Source organism: Hemiscyllium ocellatum, chromosome 3, assembly GCF_020745735.1.
Source record: "Hemiscyllium ocellatum isolate sHemOce1 chromosome 3, sHemOce1.pat.X.cur, whole genome shotgun sequence".
Taxonomy (NCBI): domain Eukaryota; kingdom Metazoa; phylum Chordata; class Chondrichthyes; order Orectolobiformes; family Hemiscylliidae; genus Hemiscyllium; species Hemiscyllium ocellatum.
The window spans coordinates 112,862,252-112,890,171 of record NC_083403.1 but is presented as its reverse complement, the minus strand read 5'-3'; positions in this window follow the sequence as shown (position 1 = coordinate 112,890,171).

Sequence of the window (27,920 nt, the reverse complement as noted above, 5' to 3'; positions counted from 1 at the left end):
AGCTATGGCCCCCAGCAACTTGGAGTGGCAGAAATGCAGCCTTTGTTGTAAGACCAGTTGAAGGTAACTGGTAGGATACACAGTTTTCTTGATTGTTGAAGATATCATAATTCCAGTATGATGTTAAATGAAGATTCTAACTGACTGTCAGGTTGCTGTAAAAGATTTCAGAGCATTAGTTGAATAAAAAAAAACCTTATGATGTCCCATCCAGCATGGATGCCCAAATGAACAGCTCCAGAAACAAATTAAATTAATTTTCTTAGCAGCCTTCTTTGCCAACAAAACGACAGTGGCTTAACATCAAATGTATTTTCTTGGCCGCAGAGCACTCTACGTCAACAAACTTGATGATAATAACTAAAACATTGATTTACAAAGGACTTTAACACACATGAATATTCCAAATCTAAAATAATCAACACTGGATCGAAGAAGGGAGGCTGTTGATTAAAGATTTTGTTAAAAAGGCAGTTTTATAGAAGAGATTGAAATGGAGAAGGAAAGGGGGTGTAGTGACTCAGTGGTTAGCATTGCTGCCTTACAGCACCATGGACCTATATTTGATTCCACTCTTGGCTGACTGTGTGAAATTTGTACATTCTCCCCATGTCTGCATGCGTTTCCACTGGGCGCTCCAGTTTCCTCTTACAGTCCAAAGATATGCAAGTTGGGTGGATTCCCAACAAATGGGGATAGGGTAGGGCTGGGTCTGAGCGAGATGCTCTTCAGACGGTCGCTGGGCCGAATGGCCTTTTTCCGTAATGTAGTGATTCTATGAGAGGTTTTAGGAGAAAGTCCAAAGCAGGTACATGAAGACACATGGACCAATGATGCTGGATTGTGTGGGTTACTTCACCACATGAACTTCAGAGATACAAGAAAGTGACTCATCAGTAATTTTTCAAGGACATTAGGAATGGGTGATAAATGCTGATCCTGCTAGCAACACTCATATGAATCAGTAAAATTAGCTACCAACTGATGCACGTTGTGAATGTCATCAAGGTTGCATATAAAAGCTCACCTTTCATTATAGCCATTGTAATAGAGTTAATTAACTATGAGAAACACTCTTGCATTAAAAGACTATTAATAAACCTCAAAGAAAAGATCAAGAAAATGCAATTGAAGTAGTTATTGGAGTTCAGTGCAGAGAAGGGATAGACTTGTCATGTTGCAAAAATGATCTGTAAGAATCAACTAACCATCTTCCTCGCAATGACTTATTGTTTGAAAACATGTATGTAACAATGCTGCAATATTTAACATTACAACTCTAACAATTTACTACTAAAGTTTATAGATTTATGAAGAGTGACAAAAGCATTTATTTCATCTCCAAACCATCACTACTATGTCTAACACTTGCCTGGATTTACCCATAATCCACTGTCCATTACTGATATGGAAATTAGATGTCAGCAGCAGAAAATGGCCATGACTAATGACCAGTCTTTTTAACTGGCTCACTGCTGGACTTGAAGAAATTACGGACATACCTGACACCCTCACTTGTACAGGCATTTAGGCATTTTGCTAAAATAAAATAAACTAACTAAAAAAGTGAGTAGCAATGTGAACCTTTTGTTGAAACAAGCACAGTACCTTATGTGTACAAACAAGGTAAGTTTGAGGAACCAGTACATCTCTAGGTCATAATGATCATAAATGAGCTAAAAACAGGTTAAACAAATTTGAGTTATGTATTCAGTCAAGAACAATGTTAAAAAATATTGAAACTGTCTATTAATCCAGTAGGAGCTTGGGTTGGGGAGGGGGGTCTTGGGTTGGGGGATGCTAGAGGGACCAGTTAGCCTGAATATTTGAAGGACAGCGACTATGAGAAAGCATTTCCTTTCCAAGGAGTGACCATGATATTGAAATGCCTCATCAAACTGACTGTGCTGAATCACAAGCTCAACTTTGTAGCTCTCACCACTGCCAACAACATCCTCCATTCTAAAGGACTATGTCTGTGCTTAGACAAAATGTACACGCTGAACTCCAGAAAAGAACTCCATGCATTTATTGTTGTTTTTGAAAATGATTTAATTTAAAATAATGTCTTTTAGCTTTACAAAGGGACAAAATGTTTGTCCAGAGTTTGATCATATGCTTCTGTTAATGGTTCTCTGTCAAGCCGAAATTTGATTATAGAGAACAACAAACTAAAAGTGAACAGTAAGCTAGTGGCTGAAGAGACATTTTAAAGCAACAAAAGATTCCTGTTCAGACTTTAAAAAGCTTACCATGTCTGCATATTTCTAAGACCCAAAAGACAACATCATGTACTGCAGGGTATCTCCAGACTGACCAAGACACCTAAACCTCTGCTGCAGAAACCTGACAATCTGAACAGTCATTTCAGAGCTGCTATCACTGTGAAATGCTTAACTGTTGTTTAGGATTCCTCAGAGGAATCAGGAGTCACAGTATCAGAAGTTACTCTATGTTACTCACTTACCAGCCACAGCCCCTCATGATGGACATTGGTGGGCGGCACAGTGGCACAGTGGTTAGCACTGCTACCTCACAACGCCAGAGACCCGGGTTCAATTCCTGCCTCAGGCGACTGACTGTGTGGAGGTTGCACATTTTCCTCGTGTCTGCGTGGGTTTTCTCCGGGTGCTCCGGTTTCCTCCCACAGTCACAAAGATGTGCAGGTCAGGTGAATTGGCCATGCTAAATTGCCCTTAGTGTTAGGTGAAGGGTTAAGTGTAGGGGTATGGGTGGGTTGTGCTTCGGCGGGTTGGTGTGGACTTGTTGGGCGGAAGGTCTGTTTCCACACTGTAGGTAAGCTAATCTAATCTAAAAGCATTGTATTGGTCCTCAGTGATGTAGGGGGTAAAAGACTGGCGTCCTAACAAATTCATTGTCAAAACACTTTGGATGCTTGCATGAAGTCTTCCCCTTGGTAATAGTCAAGTTACACTCACCCACCACTCTCTGAGTAAAGAACCTATCTCTGACATCTCCCCTAAACCTTCCTCCAATCACCTTAAAATTATGCCCCCTCGTGATAGACATTTCCACTATTGGAAGAAGTCTCTGTCATAGAGTCATAGAGATGTACAGCATGGAAACAGACCCTGTGGTCCAACCCGTCCATGCCGACCAGATATCCCAACCCAATCTAGTCCCACCTGTCAGCACCCGGTCCATATCCCTCCAAACCCTTCCTATTCATATACCCTTCCAAATGCTTCTTAAATGTCACAATCGTACCAGCCTCCACAATTCACTTTCCTGATTCTGTGTTGTGATCTTCGCCCAACAGTTCCTCCAAGATCAGTTGTGAATTTCACTGTTTATTAATTTTCCCAGATGCACTCTGATGTCCTGTGAACATTTGAGTTTAAATGAGGGTCTTGTATGTCCTTAGGTTCATGCTCAATGCCTCCCCAGGCTATTGGAGATCTTGCTTTCCTGATGAATCCTTGTGCTGACTGTCTCTGCTATTTTCTGACAATAGAGAATGACATATGGTCATTATTCAGAATGCATTGTGTCTCATTCAGCTCCCTTATGAAGAGATGAATAGAGGAATGTGAGATCTGATGATATTGCCTGTAGAGACTTAAGTCAAAATTTAAGTCAAACGATGACTTTGATTATTACTCGAAATATAGTTCTGATTGTGCTGCAATATCTGAGTCTTCCATTCACAAGGTCACGCTTCTCAGTGATGAACTCCTTAGTAAAGCAGACCCTCCACATATTTTGCATCCTATGAATATAGAAGTAGTTCGCTCTGGTGACCTTAGGTGGAGAAAACCTCCTGTTGAGAGCCTCCTTACTCTGCTGCCAATCCCATTTCCCTCCTACAGCAATTAATGTTGCTCTGTTTAATCTCGTCCCTTTCTCAGCTTCCTCATTAAGGAAGACTGAGGGAGATTCTGATCAATATCCCCAAGACCAAGCTCTGCCTTTCTCTTGGTAACCCCTATAATATATCCAATAATGAAAAGTAGTACACTAATTATTACTTTTGATGAAGTCCCAAGAGAATTCCCAGGAATAAGAGTTTTGGTGAAGTGTCCCACAAATGTCTCCTGCCATGTTTTTAAATGTTTCCTTCACAGGACAATCATTTGACCTCAGAGAGAACAGTGGAATCTGAGCTTGGCTTTCAGTGTAGTTGAAATTCTAAGCATTGACTGTCCTCTTGTTCAGCTTATGGCTGTGAGAAGAGGCTGTTTAATGAGGCATCGGCAACAAATGTCCTGAAGCCTCTTTAATGAAGGCTAGCAGGCAATATAATTGTCAATCAATCCATTAATTATCCTCTGAGCAGCTATTCTTAGTTCATACTTCAACTCCTTTCCCAAAATTACATCTTCTTTGAAACTGCAGCCTGAAGTCAAACTGCAACTTAATAACACATATTTGCCACTTTGGAACTCTGTTTAATGCCCAAAGAAAATTCTGCATCCTATCCTCCACAATTTTTTTCAGAGACAGCTTTATTCACAGCAGGGAGGATAGAAATTAATTAAGTGTTGTTTTATTGAAATGAAATTACTTTCAGTTTAAATAAATATTTTCTTTTTTATTCAATCACGAGATGTAGGGATCACTAGCTAGACCAGCATTTATTACCCAATCCTAATTGCCCAGAAGGCAGTTAAGAGCCAATGACATTGTGGTGAGTTTGGAGTCACATGTAGGCCCAGACTGGGTAAGGATAGCAATTTCTTTTCCTAAAGGGCATTGATGAACTAATGGGTTTCTCTGACAATCATGGTTATCATTAGACTCTTAATTGCAGATTTTTATTGAGTTCAAATTCCACCATCTGCTAAGGCAGGCTTCATATCCACTTTCCCAGAACATTACCTGCATTTCTGGATTGATGTTCAAGCAACAATATCACTAGGCCATCATCTGCCCAAACTAAAAGTAAGTTCCTTTTGACTGTAGGAATTGCAACAGCTTAAAATCTCAAAAGAAAGAAAACAACACCACAATAGCCTGGATTATCAGAGGCTGGAAATTCTTTCAGCATTGTATTTGGGAGCTTAGTGTTGGAATTTTGTGGAATCCCCAACATAGCAGATACTGAGGGCACAGCCTGGGAAATTGATCATTCTAATATCCCATTTATCTGGATTCCTCTGAAAGTATTGATTTGAATCAGAGAGTTTGGGAAGTTTAAGTGCAATCAACAGTTACCCAAGAAAGGTTCGGAGAATAAAAACCTAGTCTGTCTTCTGGGCAACTATCAACTTAGTCCCTTATTTACTACACACTCACAACATCTTCCCAAGACATCTGACAATCCACTGGACCCTCCAGAGTATGAACTGCTCTGCTCAATGAGCCAAACAACAACCTTCCTCCATCCAGCCAGACTCAAAACATCCCTCCTCTTCCGAGACATCTCACCTCCATCACTAACAGACTGGAAAGCCCTCTCTGCTTCTGAGATCTGAAGCCCCCAGGTTCCCCCGAGTCCTAAAGGACCCATCCCATTCCCACAGCTCATTATGGCAGTTCCACCATTCAATGAGACCGTGGCTGATCAGATCATTCTCAAGTCTACTTTCCTGCCTTTCTCCACAACTCTTCGCTCTGTTACTGATTAAAAATCTATCGAATTCAGTTTTAAATTTACATAATGAACCAACGTCTACAGCTTCCTGCAGTAAAAAAAATTCCAAAGATTCTGGAGAAAATTCCTCCTCATTTCTGTAATCGGTGGCTGACACCTTAGCCTGAGATAATGCCCTCTGGTCCTAGGCTCTCCTACAGGATGAGACAACCTTCCTAGCACATACCTAATTGCATCTAAAGAATCAGAGAGGTTTCAATAAGGTTCCCTCTCATTCTTCTAAACTTCAATGAATACAGGCCCAACATACTTCACCTCTTTTCATAAGAAAATCTCTCCATGCCTGGTATCAGCCTAGTGAGTATTTTCTGATCAGCCATCAAAGCCAGCGTAACTTTCCTTATATGAAGGGACCAAAATTATTCACACTGTTCCAACTGTGGTCTGACTAGTGCTTTGTATTATTTCAGCAACACTTCTCTATTTTATCATTTTGAAATAATGAGTAATATTCCATTTGCCGTCCCTCATACCACTGAATTTGAATGCTGACATCTTGTGAGTTATGCATGAGGGCCCTAAATCCCTCTGTGCCACAATTTCTACAGTCTTTCTTCATTTACATAATATTCAGCTTCCCTATTCTTCCCCTACCAAGATGAATAACATCATATCTTCCCACATTATATTCCATCTGCCAAGTTTTAGATCAATGACGTAACAAGTATTTTACACCATCTGCCTCAGGGCTCAAAACATGTCTCTGAATTCTTTCCAGAAGTGTTGGGCCCAAGTGCAGTTAACGTCTGTCCATGCCTCAAACACCCCACCCCCAATCTTTCTTTCCTGGCATGCTGAGGTACACAATTTTTAAACCACCACAACCTGCCTAGAGGATGAAAATCCAGGCCATTATGTTTCATTGTGCACAGAAGTTCTTCATTCATTGTCCGCATGGTGGCTCAGTGGTTAGCACTGTTGGCTCACAGCACCAAGGATCCACGTTCAATCCCTGCCTCGGGTGACTACTGTGTGGCATTTGCACATTCTGTCCATGTGGGTTTTCTGTGAATGCTCAGGTTTCCTCCCACAGTCCAAAGATGTGCAGGTCAGGTGAATTGGCCATGCTAAATAGCCTGTAGTGTTAGGTGCATTAATCAGAGGGAAATTGGTCTGTGTGGGTTACTCTTTGGAGGATTGTTGTGGCCAAAGGGCCATTTCTATACTGTAGGGAATCTAATCTACATATTATTGAGAAAATATCAGATCAACAGGATTCTGAGTACAGGTTGGAATAAATTTGTGAATTGATTAGGTATAATGGCATTGGGGCTTTGTTACTAGACCAGTGATCCAGAGGCCAGGCTAATGGCCTGGAAAGGTATGAACAAATCCCACCAGAGCAGGTGTGGAATGTATTTGAATGTATTCTGAAGAAGAGTGACCTTACAGATGTTTTACAGCCTAGCTAAATACATTGTGATGTTCACAACCTTAAAATCAGCAGAGCAGAATAATGCCATTCTAAAATTGCAAAACCATTATTTTCAGATTAATACTTTAACAATAATATATTTTGAAAACTCCCTTCCTTTTTCTCATCTTTCTCTATCACACCTTTAGCTAATTATTCTTTAACCTGTCCTAATTTTGATAATTTAAATTGACATATTCGCAGGTTCTCACCAAGTATCCTGAATATCACCAATGTTAATAAGAATCTGTATGGTTTTTGTGGTAGAATGGGACTGCAGTGATTACTTCTGAGTTCAGAGGTCTGGATTCAAGTCCCGTCTGATCCAGATATCTGTCACAATATGTCCAAACAAATTGATGAATTACCTATGAATAATGAATTTCTTTGTCCTTCTTTTAAAATTATCATCAGTCAGTTTATGTGGTTACTAAAGTTGATTTTTTGTTTCCTAAACATAACAAAAAATATTTTGTAGGAACAAATTACTGCACATGCTGGAAGCTATATACTAAAGACAACAAATGCTGGAGATCACAGCAGGTCAGCCAATATTAATGGGAGAGAGCAAGCTAATGTTTCGTGTCTAGGTGACTCATCATCAGAGGATATCAAAATAAATCTTTTGGGAAGCAGAATCTGGCAGTTTACAAAATAAGCATTTGAAATTATGCAAATGATAAACTACATTCCTGATATACTAAACAAATATAAATTCCTTCTACAAAATCACAAAAGTGACTGAATCTTTGGTGTCCAATATTGGCTGATGTTCCCAACAATGATAATGAGCCAGCATTATCGAATGATTTAAAGTTTGACTTTTAAAATATTACAGGCATCACATGCTATTTTTTAATTGAATCAAGTTGACTACTCTCTTTCGTTTATCATTCATGGGATGCAACCTGCAATAGTTAGCCTAATAGTAATTGTCCTTGGAGAAGATGGTGATGTGCTGCCTCCTTGAACCACTATAAGGTATGGGGTGGCATGGTAGCTCAGTAGTTAGTACTATTGTGTCATATCAACATGGACTCAGATTTAATTCCACCCTCTGGTGACTGTCTGTGTGGAGTTTGCAAATTCTCCCCATGGGTGAATGTTTAAAGTGTATTTATGTACAAATCTCAAGTTTTCTGTGTTTAAAATAATCAAATAATATAAATATCACATTTTCTAAAAGTTGAGAATTATTTTACGATGCAAAACTGGAAAGCTTATCAAGTCTGGCAGTATCTCTGACGAGAAATATGAATTAACATTTCAGGTCGAATGACCATTCCTTGGAACTGATGGTCGCGATGAAAATTTCGGTTTTTATGCAAAATATAAGTGGGGGAGTGCGTAGGGATTAAGTGATAGATGGGGACATAGCTCAAAGAGAAAGAAAAACATTCAGACAGACAAAGCAATGGATAACAATCTGGCTAGAAGGATGAGTAGCTATTAATGGGGACGATTAGTGGCTAACAATGGATGGTACGTAATAGCAGACTATGTGATAACAAGGCCTGGTGTGTGAAGATTGGAGTAAGGATATGGGAGAGATCAAGCCCTAAAGTTATTGAACTCGATAGAGTCCAGGAAACTGTCGAGCCCCCTAGTGGAAAATGAGGTGCTGTTCTTCCAGCTTTCACTAAGCTTCACTAGAACACTGAGGCAGGCCTGAGACAGAGGTGTTGGCCAAGGAACAAGTTGGTGTGTTGAAATGACAGACAACTGGAAATTCAGGGTCTTTTTTTGTGCATGTATGTTTTTATTTTACTAAGTGGCTAATGTTAAGTCATTCAAAGGAATTAACTAAATGAGCTCCAGATAGGATGTGGGAAAACAAAGATTGTATAGAAAATTTGGCAAAAACTTGTAAAAATAATTAATGATTTTATTTGAAGCCTGTTAATCAGCAAATACATTAGATTCCCACCCTTCAAAAAGGTAATTAAATTAAAGGGCAAAAACCATTAAAAACATGAAGGTCAAAAGGGTGACTGTGAAGGCAAAATACCCTGAAAAATCTCATCAGGCTGTTACTGAAATGAAGAGTGTAGTCACATAAAGCTAGGGGAAACCAAAAGGCTATAATATGGTCTTGAGTACTGCTGTGAAATAAAGATTTCCATACAACCATGGGAACATAGTGGCCATCAAGCACACATGCCCAGAGACAGTCAGTTCCACTTATTATTGTAAAGAGCATAAAATCATCTTTATGCAAGTCACAATGAAATTATCATTGGGATGTTTGGATACTGATGCATCCTAAATACAAAGCCATCAGGGCAACAACATAGTTTTTTAAGATAATGAAAAAGTGGTGAATTCTTCTAACACACTCAGGTTTATCAATTGAATTGAGAGGGTGCTGTTGAAATGGAAGGATATAGAAATGGTTGACTATGACATTAAAACCAAAAAGAAAGCCCACTTGGTTAATTTTTTGTTGTTGTTCTTGAATCTTCTTTAATTATTATTCTGCAAGTAATGTGTCTCTAATACAGGTTGGGAGGTGCTTCATAAAATGGAAAGGGTATTTCAGAGAAGATTAGATTTCCTACAGTATGGAAACAGGCCCTTTGGCCCAACAAGTGCACACCAACCAGCCGAAGAGTAACCCATAGACCTATTCCCCTACATTTACCCTTTACTAATGTACCTAGCAATATGTGCAATTTAGCATGGCCAATTCACCTGATCTGCACATCTTTGGATTGTGGGAGGAAACCAGAGCATATGGAGGAAACCCACGCAGACACAGGGAGAATGTGCAAACTCCACACAGACAGTCACCCAAGGTGGGAATTGAGCCTGGGTCCCTACTGCTGTGAGACAGCAGTGCTAACCACTGAGCCACTGTGCGACCCATGATGGGGAGATTGCAACAGCAAAACAAATGTCAGAAGTCAAATGACACCAGGTTATATTCCAACAAGTTTATTTGACTTCACCTAATGAAGGAGCAGCTCCTCAAAAGCTTGTGATTTCAAATAAACCTGTTAAACTATAACCTGGTGTCATGTGACCTTTGACTTCATTCACCCTAGTTCAACATCAGCACCTCCACATCATATAAAAAAATGATACATTTATTTTAAGTTTTGCAAAGACGTAGGGAGATTTGGTCCATTACAACTCGTCCAGGTGTAGTGAAAGTGAATTTTATCCATGGGAAGAAATTCCAGAACTAATAGATAACTCCCATATAGATAGAGGATTATCCAATTGATATTTTCAGAAATAGACAGTATTGTAGTAGCTGGCAAAGTTTCCAGTACTTATAAGCATCAAGACTTTAAAAAATCGTATCGATGGGCAATCTAATGCTGAGTTGCCAGCTGCCAAAAGAGTTTAAAATTTGTCTCACCAATTTATATTTATTTCAGGGGCTCATTTTGACTAAAATGATAATCTCCATACTAGTTAACACTGATGTACAGAGATACAAGTTGCCTGGTTTGGTTTGCTGGCTGAACTGTTACCTATCCAAGCAATAGGAGAAGAACCCATCATTGAGTCAAATAGCACTGAAGAAGACTGTTTGGATCATCACGTCTATGCTGACCCTATGAAAGAGCTATCCAATTAATCTTACGCTCCTGCTTTGTCCTCATAACCTTGCAAATATTTTCTCTTAAGAATCTATTAATTTCCTTTTTGAAATGGCTATAAGAAAAAGAGAGAAGGCACAGGGCCACTGAGCTGGAGAGGCTCCTCGTAAACAGCCAATAGCAGCCAGGAGCTATTGACTGCATAGAACAATGGAAGCCAAGTTCAAGGGAGTCACAAAGGTCTATGGGGAACCAGGAACCAGCCCAAAGTTGTGTAGTGGAGAAGTATCAATCAGACTTTTTAGCACCTTGACTGCCAGCTGGTGCCCAAGGTCATGAACTTTATTTCAACTTGGCATGGCAAAAGTGAAGGGTGTTGGCATGACCTCATTGGATGCTTTGAATCCCGCTCATGATCCTATTGGCCAAAGACCACAGAACATACAATACAATGAAATACATTTTAGGAACAGGCCCTTCAGCCTACCAAACCCATGCCAATTCCTAACCCCTTTTACATATATTATTTATTGTCCATGTGTAGCATCTATCCCTCTGTTTGCCTTACATTCATTTGTCTACAAAAGATACACCTTAAGTATTGCTAACATGCCTGCTTCCACGACATCCACTGGCAGAGAACTCAGCCACCCACCATTCTGGGAGGCACGGTGGCACAGTGGTTAGCACTGCTGCCTCACGGCACCTGAGACCCGGGTTCAATTCCTGACTCAGGCGACTGACTGTGTGGAGTTTGCACGTTCTCCCCGTGTCTGCGTGGGTTTCCTCCGGGTGCTCCGGTTTCCTCCCACAGTCACAAAGATGTGCGGGTCAGGTGAATTGGCCATGCTAAATTGCCCGTAGTGTTAGGTAAGGGGTAAATGTAGGGGTATGGGTGGGTTGCGGGTCTGTGTGGACTTGTTGGGCCGAAGGGCCTGTTTCCACACTGTAAGTAATCTAATCATTCTCTGTGGAAAAGCTTTCCTGGCATTTCTCCCCCTACCTTGAACCTTAAAGTCTATTGTAGTTGAACTTTCCATCCTGGGGAAAAACCTGTGACCTTTCCAGCCTAGCTATGCCTCTCATAATTTTATAGACCTCAATTCAGTCACCCCCTCAGCCTCCATCTTTCCAGTGAAAACAATTCAGGATGTTACAGGTTGAGGGGTCCATAAAAGCACACACCCAGGAGCCTTCAACGAAGACTCGGAGTAAGACTTGTGGTAGAGGACCATGTGGCAACCCAAGAAGTCCCAAGAGTTAGATAAAGAGTAAATATTGAGGGAATTTGGGAAGTGCTTATATGGTATCTTTAAGAAGGAATATTTTCTGAATAAAATTGAGCTGAATTGCAAACTGAATCCTGTGTTCCCTTTGTCCTCCTCACTGACAAGAGCACGTGGGTAAGTTCTTTTTTAAGACATAAACTGATCCAAGTGTCCAAGGCATAGACAACAATGATTACAGTAGAGTAGGGCATTGTTTGGCCCAGTGTATCCACACTGGCTGCTTACTAGTAGCCTCTACAGCTCAGTGGCCCTGTGCCTTCTCTCTTCTTCTTATAGCCATTTCAAAAAGGAAATTAATCGATTCTTAAGAGAAAATATTTGCAAGAGTATGAGGACAAAGCAGGAGTGTAAGATTAATTGGATAGCTCTTTCATAGGGTCAGCATAGATGTGATGATCCAAACAGTCTTCTTCAGTGCTATTTGACTCAATGATGGGTTCTTCTCCCATTGATTAGATTAGACTTACAGTGTGGAAACAGGCCCTTCGGCCCAACAAGTCCACACCGACCCGCCGAAGCGCAACCCACCCATACCCTTACCTAACACTACGGGCAATTTAGCATGGCCAATTCACCTGACCCGCACATCTTTGTGACAGTGGGAGGAAACCGGAGCACCCGGAGGAAACCCACGCAGACACGGGGAGAAAGTGCAAACTCCACACAGTCAGTCGCCTGAGTCGGGAATTGAACCCGGGTCTCTGGTGCTGTGAGGCAGCAGTGCTAACCACTGTGCCACCGTGCCGCCCACTGTGTTAGGAACACAACTATTCACATGCTTGGATAGGTAACAGTTCAGCCAGCAAACCAAACCAGATAACTTGTACCTCTGTACCTCTGTACATCCGTGTTAACTGGTATGGAGATTATCACTTTACAGTCAAAATGAGCCCAATTGGTGAGACAAATTTTAAACTCTTTTGGCAGCTGGTAACTCAGCATTAGATTGCCCATCGATATGATTTTTTAAAGTCTTGATGCTTATAAGTACTGGAAACTTTGCTAGCTTCATGGTTTGGCTGCCTCACTTCTACTACAATACTGTTTACTTCTGAATTTAGACGGAAGGGAGGCAGCATCAGGAGGTGGGCAAGGCGATGTTTCAGGTGCAACCCTTCTTCAGGACTGGGGGTGGGTGTCGGGGAGCTGCAGATAAAGGGAGTGGCGGGGACAGGGTGGTGGAGTGGGAATAGGTGAAGACAGATAGAGGGTATGACTGGTTGGTCAATGGTAAGAATGAATCCTGTTGGTGGCAGGGAGGAATGGAAGGGAGGGAGAGGGGCTGGGAAGGGAATCAGGGGATAGGAGGGGAGGTTCATTGAAATTGGAGAACTCAGTATAAAATTCTCCTGGCTGTGGGCTGCCCTGGCAGAAGATGAGGTGTTGTTCCTCCATTTTGCAGTGTGGCTCATTGTATCAATGGAGGAGGCCAAGGATGATCATGTTGGAAAGGGAGTGGTTGGGAGAATTGAAATGGGCGGTGACTGGGAGGTTCCGGTCAGCCCCTGCGAGCCCGGCTGAGATTCTCAGTGAACTATTCCCTTAGTTTACGTTCGGTCTGCCGGATATAGGCAAGACCACATCGAGAGCACCTGACACAGTAAACCAGGCTGGAAGACGAGCAGGTGAACCTCTGTCTCACCTGGAAGGACTGTTTGGGTCCATGACTGGAGGTGAGAGGGGTGGTGTGCTGCCAGGTTTTGCATCTTTTCCAGCTGCAAAAGAGGTTGGTGGGGAGAGGGGCACAAACCAAGGACTGTCAAAGGGAACGGCCCTTGTAGAAGGCAGAGAGAGGTGGGGGGGGAGAAGATGTTCTTGGTGGTGGGGTTGAGTTGGAGTTGACACAAGTATTTCAGGATGATACGTTGGATGCAGATGACTGGTAGGGTAGTAGGTGAGGACAAGGGGAATTCCATCTTTATTGAATTGGGGGGTTTAGAGCAGTGGAACAGGGAATAGAGATGATGCAGCGGAGGTCTCTCTGGATGACAAAGGGAGGAAAAGCAAGTTGTTCAAAATAGGTGGACATCTGGGATACTTGTGAGTGGAACGTCTCCTAGTCCAAGCAGATGCGACGAAATTGAAGGAATTTGGAGAATGGGATGGAGTTCTTGCAGGATACTAGGTGGGAGGAGGTATACTCCAGGTAGTTGTGGGAGTCTGTGAGTTTGTAGTAAGCTTTCATCTGGAGACTGTCACCAGTGATGGAAACAGTGAGGTCAAGGATGGAGAGGGAGGTGTCCGAAATGGACCAAGTGAACTTGAGGTAGAAGTTGTTGGCGAAATCGATGAACTGGTTCCAGTTCAGCCTGATGCTGGATGTTACACCGATGCAGTCATCGATGTAACAGCAGAACAGTCGGGACACGGTGCCTGTGTAGGTATTGAAGAGGGAATGTTCAATATAGCCAACAAAGAGGCAGATGTTGCTAGGGCCCATTCAGGTGAATCTAATCAGTTTTATCAGGCCTGATTACTCTGGCTGTGGGTAAATTTGGAATGTCCAATTTTGGGCCCATGTTCACTTGATCACATCATTGTGTTAAAAATGCCATGAAATCTTGTTTCATCATCTTTTTAAGCATTGCATTACAAATGAGAATAAGAAGAGATTTTTCCCATCTCTACTCTAGATCCTTTGTTAATTGCCTTAATATTGTCACCCATCCAACTGTTGCTCAAAACCTATTACATAAGGCCATAAGACCATAAGACATAGGAGTGGAAGTAAGGCCATTCGGCCCATCGAGTCCACTCCGCCATTCAATCATGACTGATGGGCATTTCAACTCCACTTACCAACGTTCTCCCTGTAGCCCTTAATTCCTCGAGACAACAAGAATCTATCAATCTCTGCCTTGAAGACATTTAGCGTCCCGGCCTCCACTGCACTCCGTGGCAATGAATTCCACAGGCCCACCACCCTCTGGCTGAAGAAATGTCTCCCCATTTCTGTTCTGAATTGACCCCCTCTAATTCTAAGGCTGTGTCCACGGGTCCTAGTCTCCTTGCCTAATGGAAACAATTTCCTAGCGTCCACCCTTTCCAAGCCATGTATTATCTTGTACGTCTCTATTAAGTCTCCCCTTAATCTTCTAAACTCCAATGAATACAATCCCAGGATCCTCAGTTGTTCTTCATATGTTAGACCTACCATTCCAGGGATCATACGTGTGAATCTCCGCTGGACACGTTCCAGTGCCAGTATGCCCTTCCTGAGGTGTAGGGACCAAAACTGGACACAGTACTCCAAATGGGGCCTAACCAGAGCTTTATAAAGTCTCAGTAGCACATCTCTGCTTTTATGTTCCAACCCTCTTGAGATAAGTGACAACATTGCATTGGCTTTCTTAATCATGGACTCAACCTGCAAGTTTACCTTTAGAGAATCCTCGACTAGCACTCCTAGATCCCTTTGTACTTTGGCTTTACTAATTTTCTCACCATTTAGAAAGTAGTCTATGTTTTTATTCTTTTTGTCAAAGTGCAAGACCTCGCACTTGCTCACGTTGAATTCCATCAGCCATTTGCTGGACCACTCTCCCAAACTGTCTAGATCCTTCTGTAGCCTCCCCACTTCCTCAGTACTACCTGCCTGTCCACCTAACTTCGTATCATCTGCAAACTTCGCTAGAATGTCCCCAGTCCCTTCATCCAAATCATTAATATATAATGCGAATAGCTGTGGCCCCAACACTGAACCCTGTGGGACACCGCTCGTCACCGGCTGCCATTTCAAAAAAGAACCTTTTATCCCAACTCTCTGCCTTCTGTTAGACAGCCAATCCTCAATCCATCCCAGCAGCTCACCTCGAACACCATGGGCCCTCACCTTGCTCAGCAGCCTCCCGTGTGGCACCTTATCAAAAGCCTTTTGGAAGTCTAGATAGACCACATCCACTGGGTTTCCCTGGTCTAACCTACTTGTCACCTCTTCAAAGAATTCCAACAGGTTTGTCAGGCATGACCCCCCCTTACTAAATCCACGTTGACTTGTTCTAATCAGACTCTGCTCTTCCAAGAATTTAGAAACCTCATCTTTAATGATGGATTCTAGAATTTTACCAACAACCGAGGTTAAGCTAATTGACCTATAATTTTCCACCTTTTGTCTTGATCCTTTCTTGAACAAGGGGGTTACAACAGCCATCTTTCAATCATCCAGGACCTTTCCTGACTCCAGTGACTCTTGAAAGATCTCAACCAATGCCTCCGCCATTTCCTCAGCCACCTCTCTCAGAACTCTAGGGTGTATCCCATCGGGGCCAGGAGATTTATCAATTTTAAGACTGTTTAACTTTTCTAGCACTTTTGTAATGGCAACCATACTCAACTCAGCCCCCTGACTCCCTTTAATTGTTGGGATATTACTCATGTCTTCCACTGTGAAAACTGATGCAAAGTACTTGTTAAGTTCTCCTGCTATTTCCTTATCTCCCATCACTAGGCTTCCTGCATCAGTTTAAAGTGGCCCGATGTCTACTTTTGCCTGTCGTCTGTTTCTTATGTACTGAAAGAAACTTTTACTATAATTTCTAATATTACTGGCTAGCCTACCTTCATATTTGGTCCTCTCATTTCTTATTACACTCTTTGTTATCCTCTGTTTGTTTTTGTAGCCTTCCCAATCTTCTGATTTCCCACTGTTCTTGGCCACTTTATAGGATCTCTCTTTTTCTTTAATACATTTCCTGACTTCCTTTGTCAGCCATGGTTGTCTAATCCCTCCCCGGATAATCTTTCTTTTCTTGGGGATGAACCTCTCTATAGTGTCCTCAATTATACCCACAAACTCCTGCCATTTTTGCTCTACTGTCTTCCCGGTTAGCCTTTGCTTCCAGTCTATTTTTGTCAGTTCCTTTCTCATGCCCTCATAATTACCTTTATTTAACTGTAACACCATTACATCCGATTTTGCCTTCACTCTTTCAAACTGCAGACTGAACTCTACTATATTATGATCGCTACTTCCTCAAGTTCCCTTACTTTAAGATCTTTTATAGACTCTGGTTCATTGCAAAGCACTAGGTCCAGAATAGCCTGCTCCCTTGTGGGCTCCATGACAAGCTGTTCCAAAAAGCCATCCTGTAAGCATTCCATGAATTCCCTTTCTTTGGATCCACTAGCAACATTATTTACCCAGTTCACCTGCATATTGAAGTCTCCCATGATCAATGTGACCTTGCCTTTCTGACATGCCTTCTCTATTTCCCGGTACATGTTGCGTCCCTGGTCCTGACCACTGTTAGAAGGTCTATACACAACTCCAATTATGTTTTTTTTTGCCTTTGTGGTTCCTCAATTCCACCCACACAGACTCCACATCATCCGACGCTATGTCATTCAATGCCATAGATTTAATTTTGTTCTTAACTAACAAGGCAACCCCACCCCCTCTGCCCACCTCCCTGTCTTTTCGATATGTTGAAAAACCTTGGAGATTTAACTGCCAGTCCTGACCCCCCTGTAACCAAGTCTCTGTGATGCCTACCATATCATAATCATTCACTATTATCTGTGCCATTAATTCATCTGTTTTGTTATGAATGCTACGAGCATTCAGGTAAAGTGCCTTAATGCTAACTTTCTTATCATTAAAGATATTGGAAGTCATATGATGTCCTAAGTTATCCCTGCTTTTTTCTGGATTCTCAGTCTGCCTCAATTTTAAATCCGCCTGGACACATGCTATCCTGCTGCTTATCTTTCCATTTAACGCCATACTCCCTGTTGCTTTCACTTTCCCTTCCCCCCAACTCAGACGTTTAAAGTCCTACTGACCACCCTATTTTCCTCTTCGCTAGAACATTGGTACCTGATTGGTTCAGGTGGAGACCTCCCAACGGTACAGATCCCCCCGTTCCAAAACTGATGCCAATGCCCCATGAAGTGGAATCCCTCTTTCCCACATCAATCCCTTAGCCACGTGTTTACTTGCCTAATTTTCTTGTCCGTATGCCAATTGGCATGTGGCTCGGGCAGTAATCCGGAGATTATGACCCTTGAGGACCTGTGCTTCAATTTCCTGCCAATGCTTCGTAATCCCCAAACAGGTCCTCCACCCTTGCTTTGCCTATGTTGTTAGTCCCAACGTGGACCACAACAACTGGATCCTCCCCCTCCCGCTCCAATATCCTTTCAAGCCGGTCAGAGAAGTCTACCCTGGCACCGGGCAGGTAACACACCATGCGAGACTCCCGATCCGGTTTGCAAAGGATACTATCTGTCCCCCTAATTATAGAATCCCCTATGACCACTACTTGTCTATTAGCTCCCCCCTCTTGAATGGCCTTCTGCTCCATGGTGCCTTGGTCAGTTGGCTCATCCTGTCCAGAGCCCTTTTCCTCATCCGAACAGGGAGCAAGAATCTCGTACCTGTTGGACAAGGTCAAGGGCTGAGGCTCCTCCACTCCTGAACTCAGGGTCCCCCTACCTGCCTCACTTACAGTCACACTCTGATGTGTCTGATCACTAGCTGAATGTGAATTACTTTATCTCCCAGGTGTGACTGCCACCTGAAGCAAAGCGTCCAGGTAACTCTCCCCCTCCCGGATGTGCCGCAGTGTTTGAAGCTCAGATTCCAGATCATCAACTCTGATCCGGAGTTCTTCCAGCAACCAGCACTTGCTGCAGATGTGGTCACTGCCGTTCACAATGGGAGCAGCCAGCTCCCACATCATACAGCTACAGCACATCACCTGCCCAGCCATCTCTGCTTAGTTAGTTAATTACTTAGTTACTTTGTACAAGTTTGAGTTAGAATACTTTCTGATATCTCTCTGCTATAGTCTTTCCCTAAAAAAGGAATTAGTATATATATACACACAAAAACTAAGTAAAGTTTTAACCAGTCACTGGTAAAGAAATAGAAAATCCTTACCTTAAAAAAAACAGAGGAATTAAGAAGGTTGGAGGAGGAGGGTGGGTGGGTGTTTTCCTTCCCGGCTGCCCCTCTGCTCGCCGTCACTTCACCTGCTGCTCCCGCTCTTTCTGTGAAGAGAGAGAGAAAAAAAAACACCGCTGCCCGCTACAGGTAAGTAATTTTAAAACAAACTGTCTTACCTTAGCTGTAGTCTCCCGGGCTCACTTTTACTCAGCCGCTGCTCCCACTCAAAAATCTCAGACTTTTACCAGTTATGATGAAAGGCCAGAGAGCTTAAGTGTCAATTTTGTTTCTCTCCACACAGAGTACCATAACCTGCTGAGTTTTTCTATTGCCAGTTCAGATTTCCAGGGTCACAATAATCTGCTTTTTGTTGTGTCCTCCAATTACCGATCCTTTTCCTATGGGAACATCTTTTTCTCATTTTCTTAACATCTTGAGTTTATCTTTATTTGGTTTGACTGTTAATGAGAGACTTGATAGGCAGTGACTTTTGTCACTGGAGCATAGGAGGTTGGGGTGCAACTTTACAGAGGTTTATAAAATCATGGACAGCATGAAATAACTCCACAGAAGTAGTATCCCGTCACCAAATGTCCCTTTATTACATGTACATTGTACTTCACACTGGTCCACTTCCTCAGAGCCAGCTGTCAGAGTGAACAGAACCCCTGACACACCTGTTTATATCTGTCAGTCAGGGATCCCTGATTGGACCAGGTTAACAGCCCCGTTGGTAGCATAAACGTGGATATAATTCGATTTGCTGATCTAAGACAATCCAGGATGGATTTTTACTGAATATAGGTACAAAACAGGCGATCACATAGGGGGTTTGAACTGAAGCTCCTGACCAGCCAGAATTTCGAACAAATTGAAGGCAGTGCTAAGATGGCCATCAAGGGGCTGATTAAAGAGCTGGTTACCACATAAAAGTGCAAGTGCTAATTAAAGAGGCTGCAGAGCATTTTGGCAGCTAGTTCTACATTTTATACCTTCTAACAGTAAGGTCAGTTCTCCTAACTACTTGGAAGTGACCTTGATATTGATGCTGATTTTAAATGCTACTTAATGGGATACTCACCATTTCTGCACCATACAAATGTACTAATTAGAAACAGAAGTGGGTGACTCAGCCTCTCAAGTCTAATCCATCAATCAATAAGATCATTTCTGATCTGATTATCCTACACTCCTGGCTATAGCCAATATCGAATAAACCATGTTGATAAACAAGCATCTAGTAGCATCTGCCAAAACAAATTTGCTTCCACACCCTTCTGAAAAAGAATCCATGACCCCTGTGAGAAAAATATTTCCTCTATCTCTGTCTTCCATGGATAATGCCATACCTTAAACAGAGAGCACTAGTTCTCGATTCTCCCACTGCAAGAGTTATCTTTTCTATATCAATCCTCCCTCAATACCTCAGGATCCTATTAGATTCATAGACTCACTTTAAGTCTTTTATATTTTTGAATCTGTACAGAAGCTTACTATCTGTTTTACATTTCTAGTTATTCCCTCTTATTCTCTTTTTCTCCCCTCCTCAATAATCCTTTAGTCATTCCTTGCTGTTTCTATCTTCTGACCTGCCACTCATCTTTATACAAATTTATGTTTTTTTTTCTTTAAAGTTTGATACTGTCTTCACTTTTGTTTTAATTAACCACAGATGCTGGGTCCCCCCCATTGAGATTTTTCTCTCATTGAAATGTATCTATTCTGCAAATTCTAAAATATCTCCACAAATATCTATTGCTGAATCTCTATTCCTTAAACTATTTTGACAACTCATATAGCTGGTTTTGCTTTTGCACCCATGTAATTGCCCACTGTTCTCCCCTCAAACTGAATACAGATTCAATTAATATCTCTGCTACCTAGAGATGCCTTTACTATGATTTCATTAATCCAATCTTATTGCACAATGATAGATCTAGTGTAGCCTGCTTTATGGTTGGCTCCAGGATTTCTGGTTGGATAAATGTAAGATGAACAAGGGCAGGACTTACACATATAATGATAGGGTCTTGGAGACTGTTGTCAAACAGAGAAACCTAGGGGTTCGGGTACCTTGTTCTTTTAAAGTTGTTTCCAGGTGGACAGGATGCAGAAGAAGGCATTTAGCATGTGTGCCTTCTTTGCTCAGACCATTGAGTACAGGAGTTGGGACGTTATGTTGAGGTTGTACAGGATGTTGATAGGGCCACTTTTGTAGTACCATGTTCACTTCTGGTTACCCTACTATAGAAAGGACACTATTAAATCAGAGAGGGCGCGGAAAAGATTTACAAAGATGTTATCGGAACTGGAAGGTTTGACTGTTCACGAGAGACTCGATAGGCAGTGACTTTTGTCACTGGAGCATAGGAGGTTGGGGTGCAACCTTACAGAGGTTTATAAAATCATGGACGGCATGAAATAACTCCACAGAAGTAGTATCCCGTCACCAAATGTCCCTTTATTACATGTACATTGTACTTCACACTGGTCCACTTCCTCAGAGCCAGCTGTCAGAGTGAACAGAACCCCTGACACACCTGTTTATATCTGTCAGTCAGGGCTCCCTGATTGGACCAGGTTAACAGCCCCACTCAGGGAACTCATGTTTCACATGGTCTACCTGGTTGACCTTGTTACAATTGCTACAGTGCATTGCTAAGGAGAATAGTAAAAGGCTTTTTCCTAGGGCAGGGGGGTTCAAAACAAGAGGACATAATTTTAAAGTGAGAAGAAAAAGATTAAAAGGGGTAACTTTTTTCACACAGAGGGTGGTTTTTATGTGGAATAAACTGCCAGCAGAAATGATAAATGTAGGTACAGTTACAACGTTTAAAATACATTTGGACAGGTACATGAATAGGAAATGTTTAGAGGCATATGGGCCAAATGCAGGCAAATGGGATTTGTTTAGTTTGGGAAACATAAGCAGCACGGAGCTTCCAGTTTCCTTCCAGTACGATTCTATGACTCTCAAGTACATGTAATAGACATAACCTATCCTTACTTCACTGATTTTTCCAGTCTATATTTAAATCAAAATCTCCATTATTATCACCATACCAGTCTGACAAGCTCACATTATTTCTTCTTTTATACCCATCCTACCATGTAATTACTGTTCCGGAGCCTGCACACCATGCCATAAGTGACCTCTTCCATTTACAAGTTCTTATCTGAATGCAAACCATTTTTTCAACTTGCTTCCTGAAATCTGAGTTATATCTCTCCATTGTATCATAAAGTAACAGAGCCATCCGTCCACCTTTTCCTCCCTTCCTGTCCTTCCTAAATAATCCCATTATTCACTGAACTCAAAGATTTTTGTTCAAAATTACAACCTGATCAATCACTGAATTTAAGTTGGGGAGGTTTTGAGTTTGTTGGACCTTCTAAATAGTAACAATCCAACGTTAATTAAACATTTACCATTGACCATTTCTCAACATAAGTGTTATAGACAAATGTTCTTCAAAAGTTGAACACATTATCAAACTGAAAGAAAAAGAGCACTCGGTGATTATGGAACTTATTGATTAATGATGGAGCTCGTCAAGAAAAATGTAAAATACAATGGGAGTCTTTTTTGCGGCATTTTACCAAGATTTGACTAATATTAAATGATATCTTTTCTGAAAATTTCAAGGATTTCATCTCAAAAGAGAAAGCATTTTGATCTTTGACCTTGCTAGAGTTCCGGTTGGAGTCACGATGAGAAAAGGAGTTCTTGATCATGGGTACCTTTTAAAAAGCTCTTTTGTTCTGTCAGAGATATGGAAAGGACAGGAAGCCAGGCAGCGCAGCATTAGTTGCTAAATAATGAGGGCCAGGAGCTTAAGGAGGATGAGATACCCTGCTGTTACAGGACATTCCCCAGTTCTGGATCCCCTCCATTACTCCAATGGAATGAGTAAGACCTTGAGTGCATCTTCGCCCAATTCTTGAACCAGGCTGCAGCATTCTAATCTGAAGCTTCAGTGGAAGCGGGTACAATGTTATTCCTTAACATTGTCTCTTGAGTGCTAAAACAGAAGGTTTCTGGTTTATCATCTCCAGGCGAGTTAAAATGATGGCAATCTGCAAGTAGAATCAAAAATTTATGCTAATATGGATGGTGAAACACACATGTCTTATTTATATGGCACCATTATGAATTCTTTTCACCCTTTGGCCAAAATAATAACCATGTGATGCAACAACTCAAAGCATTTACTGGACCGTAAACCCCAGTCAGTCCTTGATACGGAGTTTTGTATTCCTGTCATGGTATCGGTTTCAGTCTTCTTGTAACTTGAGATTTACATCTGCCTGGAAGGAAGCCTACAATGAGAAAATGACTAATATCCATGTATGTCTGAGAGCAGTGTAAGATTTATGTCTGGAAACAGCCATTAGTAAATGTTTCACCAACCTTGGATTGTTAGCAATTAAAAGGTCCAGCAAACTCAAAACCCTTCCCTCCCTTAAATTCAGGGATTGATTACATTTTTTTTATTATTAGAGTTCTTTGGATTAGGTGAGCCAAGTTAAAATTCTTTTAGTAAGATTTAATATATTTATGTGGTAGTGATGCTGTGGGAAACTGAGCTCCTGCATGAAATTTCTTCTTTTGCTATTTTAGTGGTGATCTTAACCCATTTATGTCAAATGGATTCATTTGTCAGAGGGAAAACCTGGGATACATGTTCAGCATATGTACACTCGTATGGCCAAAGAGTAACTTGAAGTCATTGTGATTTCCCCACTTAGCTTGAAATTTTCTGATACAATTCATCATTTGATCACTTCTGCTATTTTTACTCTTGAAAACAACACAACCGACCTTGAATCACAGTTAAATTAGGATGTTTTTGGAGATATTACAAGATGTGTGCTGTTGGTTTTTTTGTTACGAAAAGCATTTGGGCATCTTCACTTTACCTTTGGCTGATCACCCTTCTCCATCTCCTCCTGTCAATTAATCAGTCTTCTTCCATTACACATGTTTCTTGTTATTGCAGCTTTCAATCTGATCTCACGCTTTCCTTTCCTCTTCCTGGCAATCCATCAAACCTCATGTTACCACATTTCCTCCCTCTCTGCAACAGATGATCATACCATTTCACTCACATCTGGGGTACTTTCTTCGATGTTTCCACAACTTTCACTGACCCCCTTGTGGTACCAGTTCTTCAGTTTATCGTTACTCCATGCATTCATCTTATTGTGCATCTTTTCATTGTCATTCAATCATCCCCAGAAGATCAAACATCCAACACGCACCCAGATCCAAGTTGTAACATTTATTATAAACCTAAGATTCCACACAAAATGACAGGCTGATTTGAGAATAACTTTCAGACTTTCCAACATCAATTACCAATTGCTCAATTGAACTTTCTTATTTTCTTTTAAAATTATGCAGTTTTAATACAGTGGTTGTATTATAACTTTTTTTCTAGCTGCATGCATTCACAGAGAAAAAGAAAATAGTCAATTGAAAACTGAGAAAATTATTTACAGCAATTTAATTGCTTTCCTCTTTAAACCTACTTCCAGCTAGTGTTGAGATTCCCATTTTTAATTTGTAATTCTTTCAACTTGATGATTTGTATTTAGTACTGCCACTTGCTAATTGTCCATTGTTTTGTTTGTATTTGTTTCCTGAAAATGTAAATTCAACTAATTAAGTGCAAAGATATGAGAAATAAATGAACATGCAAATGTGATGGTATCTTAAATGACAGACAAAATGCATGCTGGATTTTCCACTTCTATAAAAATATAGCTATTATGTTAAGTAGACTGAGGAAACCCTCTTTAAAAAATGATTGGAATGTTGTCATATGAAATCTTAATCTTACGGGAAATATGTTTTAAAATATTTGTGTTCTGTCTCTCTCAGTTTGTCTAAAAGTGGTTTCCAATTGGTTACTATAACAACCGCTCCATGTCTCAGTAATGAAGGCAAATTTTAATTTTAAACATCAAGCTGCCTATGGTCAACTGTACTGTAACAAATTAGAAACTGACTTCTCAGTTGGGCAATTTGAGAGCTACAGAATAAGGTCATTGAAAAGCCTGTGCAGATTAAAATTAGGGGTTACCTCCAACTCATTATTTCTTTTTTGAATAACACAGAGGAAATGCATTCAGAATTGCTTGCAATATGTCCTAAAAATGCAATTAGTATTCACCCAGAAGACTAAGAACTGAAAGGACTAATGCTAATTAAATTGTTTTAAGGGTAGGTAGAAGCAGATTAGGACTGGATAATTCATTCGATTCTTCCTCTACCTTCTTGAACTAAACCGAAAGTAAGTTGCTGTTGTCATGGCCTAATCAAGAGACCAAAAGTAAGGTCACATTAAGAGAGGCAAACCATTGACTAGTTGGCTTGACACAGGAAAAGTGTTACAGTTGATCATAAAGAGCTCACTGTCGGGCACTTAGGAAAACTCAAGAAATTCGCAAAGAGTCAACACAGTTTTATGAAAATGAAATTATATTTAGCTAAATTTTTCGAGTCAATTGAATGAATCACATCTGCTATAGATAACAGGAACTTTGCAGATGCCCTTGGCTTTCGACAAAATGCTGAAGAAAAGGTTACCATGTAAAGTAGGAGCTCACCTTGTAGAGAATAGCAGGTGCGCTGGCTGGCAGAAAGCAGAGAGCATGCATAAATGGGCCTTTTTACGAATGTGATCAGTAGAGTCCCTTAAAGGTCATATGGTTGTGCTTCAGACTTTTACAATTTATGTCAATGCCTTGGATGAGGGAAATGAAGGCATGGTGGCTAAATCTGCAAGTTAGACAAAGATGAGTTCAAAATAATGTTGTGAAGAGAACGTAAGAAAGTTGCATAGGTTGAGTGAATGGGCAAAAATCTGGTACATGGAGAATGTGAGAAAATGTGAAAATATTCACTTTGGCAGGAAGAATAAAGTAGCTGAGTATTTCATAAAAAGAGAATGATTGTAGAATTTCAGTGTGTAAAGGGATCTGGGTATTCTAATGTATTAGTGGCTAAAGGGTGCAGCACAAAGGCAGAGCACATAATCAAGAAGACTAATAAGATGCTATCCTCTAATCCAAATGCCAGACAGATGTTCCCTCCCAGTTGGGGAACACTTCAGCGGTCAGGGACATTCGGCCTCAGACCTTCGGGTAACCATCCTCCAAGACACCTTCGAGATATGCAACAATGCAGAGTGGCCAGGCAGAAGGTCATAGCCAAGTTCGGTACCCATGAGGATGGCTTCAATCAGGACCTTGGGTGCACGTCACACCACAGGTGACCCCACTACACTATACACTCACACACAAGCACAAATACACACACATTCTTACATAGTAACACACTCACACAGACCCTCTCTCACACACATGCTCTCTCTCAGACGCATACACGTACATCCCCCACTTTCACACCTACGCATATACCCTCTCACAAGCTTTTACTCCTACACACTCACTCACGCATTCTATCAAACACACACGTGCAAACACACACACATTCTTTCTCTCTCTCTGTGTCTCTCTTCCTTACATGCATGCATACAGACATATAAGTCTGGGGGGTGAATTTGCATTTGCAGAATTGTAATTGTAGACACACTCTATTTTATTCAAAAAGCACACAATCTGCAGGCAGTCAATGCAGGCAGTCAATCCATGTAACATTTTATAAATTTCGACTTTGGAAATAGAACCAGTCTGACTCAAGATTGGGATATAGACAGACTCTAACCTCACACCTTTAATGCATTGTCTGGGCTGAGATGTTGCCTATTTTTATAAAAGTTATATCGAGAATCTGACTTAAAAGAAGTTTTGGGATTTACATATTAATGAACCAAAACCTGCTACCAATTCTAAAAGATGAAAGACTTAACAGTAATTTAGGCTTGTTCAATATATCCTTTCAGTTGCATGACACTGTGGTCTTTTGCTATGAATTGTGTCTTATGATTCTGAAAACTAGTACAGGTAGACAACTCTTTATCCGAAATCCTGAAATCTGAAAAACTGCAAAGTTCGAAGGTTTTTGATGAAGTTTTTTTCTCACTAACAAGGTTGTTTGGCCTGCAAACAGTTAACCCAAGTTGACACCGACTCGATGCATGTCACTCAGATGTGACGCGGAGGGGTGTGGCCCAGCACTGGAAGACCTCACTTCTGTTTCACGGTCCCGTTTTACACAGTGAGTCTGCTCCTCTAGTAAGATTTTTTTTAAATTTCATGATCAACCTGTCACTTATTCTGAAATTCAAAAAATTCTGAATTCCGAAAACCAGCTGGTCCTGAGCATATCAGATAAAGGATTGTGCATCTGTACTTCCAAATCAACCCATTGAATTATAATCTGATGTTGTTTGATTTTTAACTTTAGTACACGAGGAATCAAACATAAATGGAAGTATATTCTGCTTTTGTTATACAGGGCTTTGGTGAAATGAAATCTTAGATACAATGTGTAGTTTTGGTCCCCTTATTTAGTACATAATCACATTGAGATAGATGCAGTAAGAGCCTAATTTTATGAGGAAAGGCTCTTTTCCACCCAATTTTGGAAGAGTGAGGAGTGACTTGATTCAAGTGTATCAGATCCTGAACAGATGGAGATAAAAGTGATGTTTTTTCTTGTAGAAACAAAAACATAAACAGAAAATGCTGGAAAACCTCAGCAGGTCTGGCAACATCTGTGGAGAGACAAAAGAGTTAATGTTTCAGGTCCAGTGACCCTGCTTCAGAATAGATGTGTCCAGAACTGGGAGGCACCGTCTAAAAATTAGGGATCACTGTTTTACAATAGAGACAAGGAGCTTTTTATGTCTCTCTGAGTGTTGCACAACTGTGGAACTCTCTGCCTCAGAAGGCAGTGGAAGGAATTTTAAGGAAAGGGAATCAAAGGTTATCAAGGGAGCAGATGGCAGCACAAATTGGTGTGGCATGGTGGCACAGTGGTTAGCACTGCTGCCTCACAGTGCCAGAGACCTGGGTTCAATCCCCACCTCAGGCAATTGTCTACATGGGGTTCGCCCATTTACCCTGTATCTGCATGGGTTTCCTCCCACAATCCAAAAATGTGCAGGTTAGGTGAATTCGCCGTGCTAAATTGCTTGTAGTGTTAGGTGAAGGGGTAAATGTAGGGGAACAGATCTGGGTGGGTTGCTCTTCAGCGGGT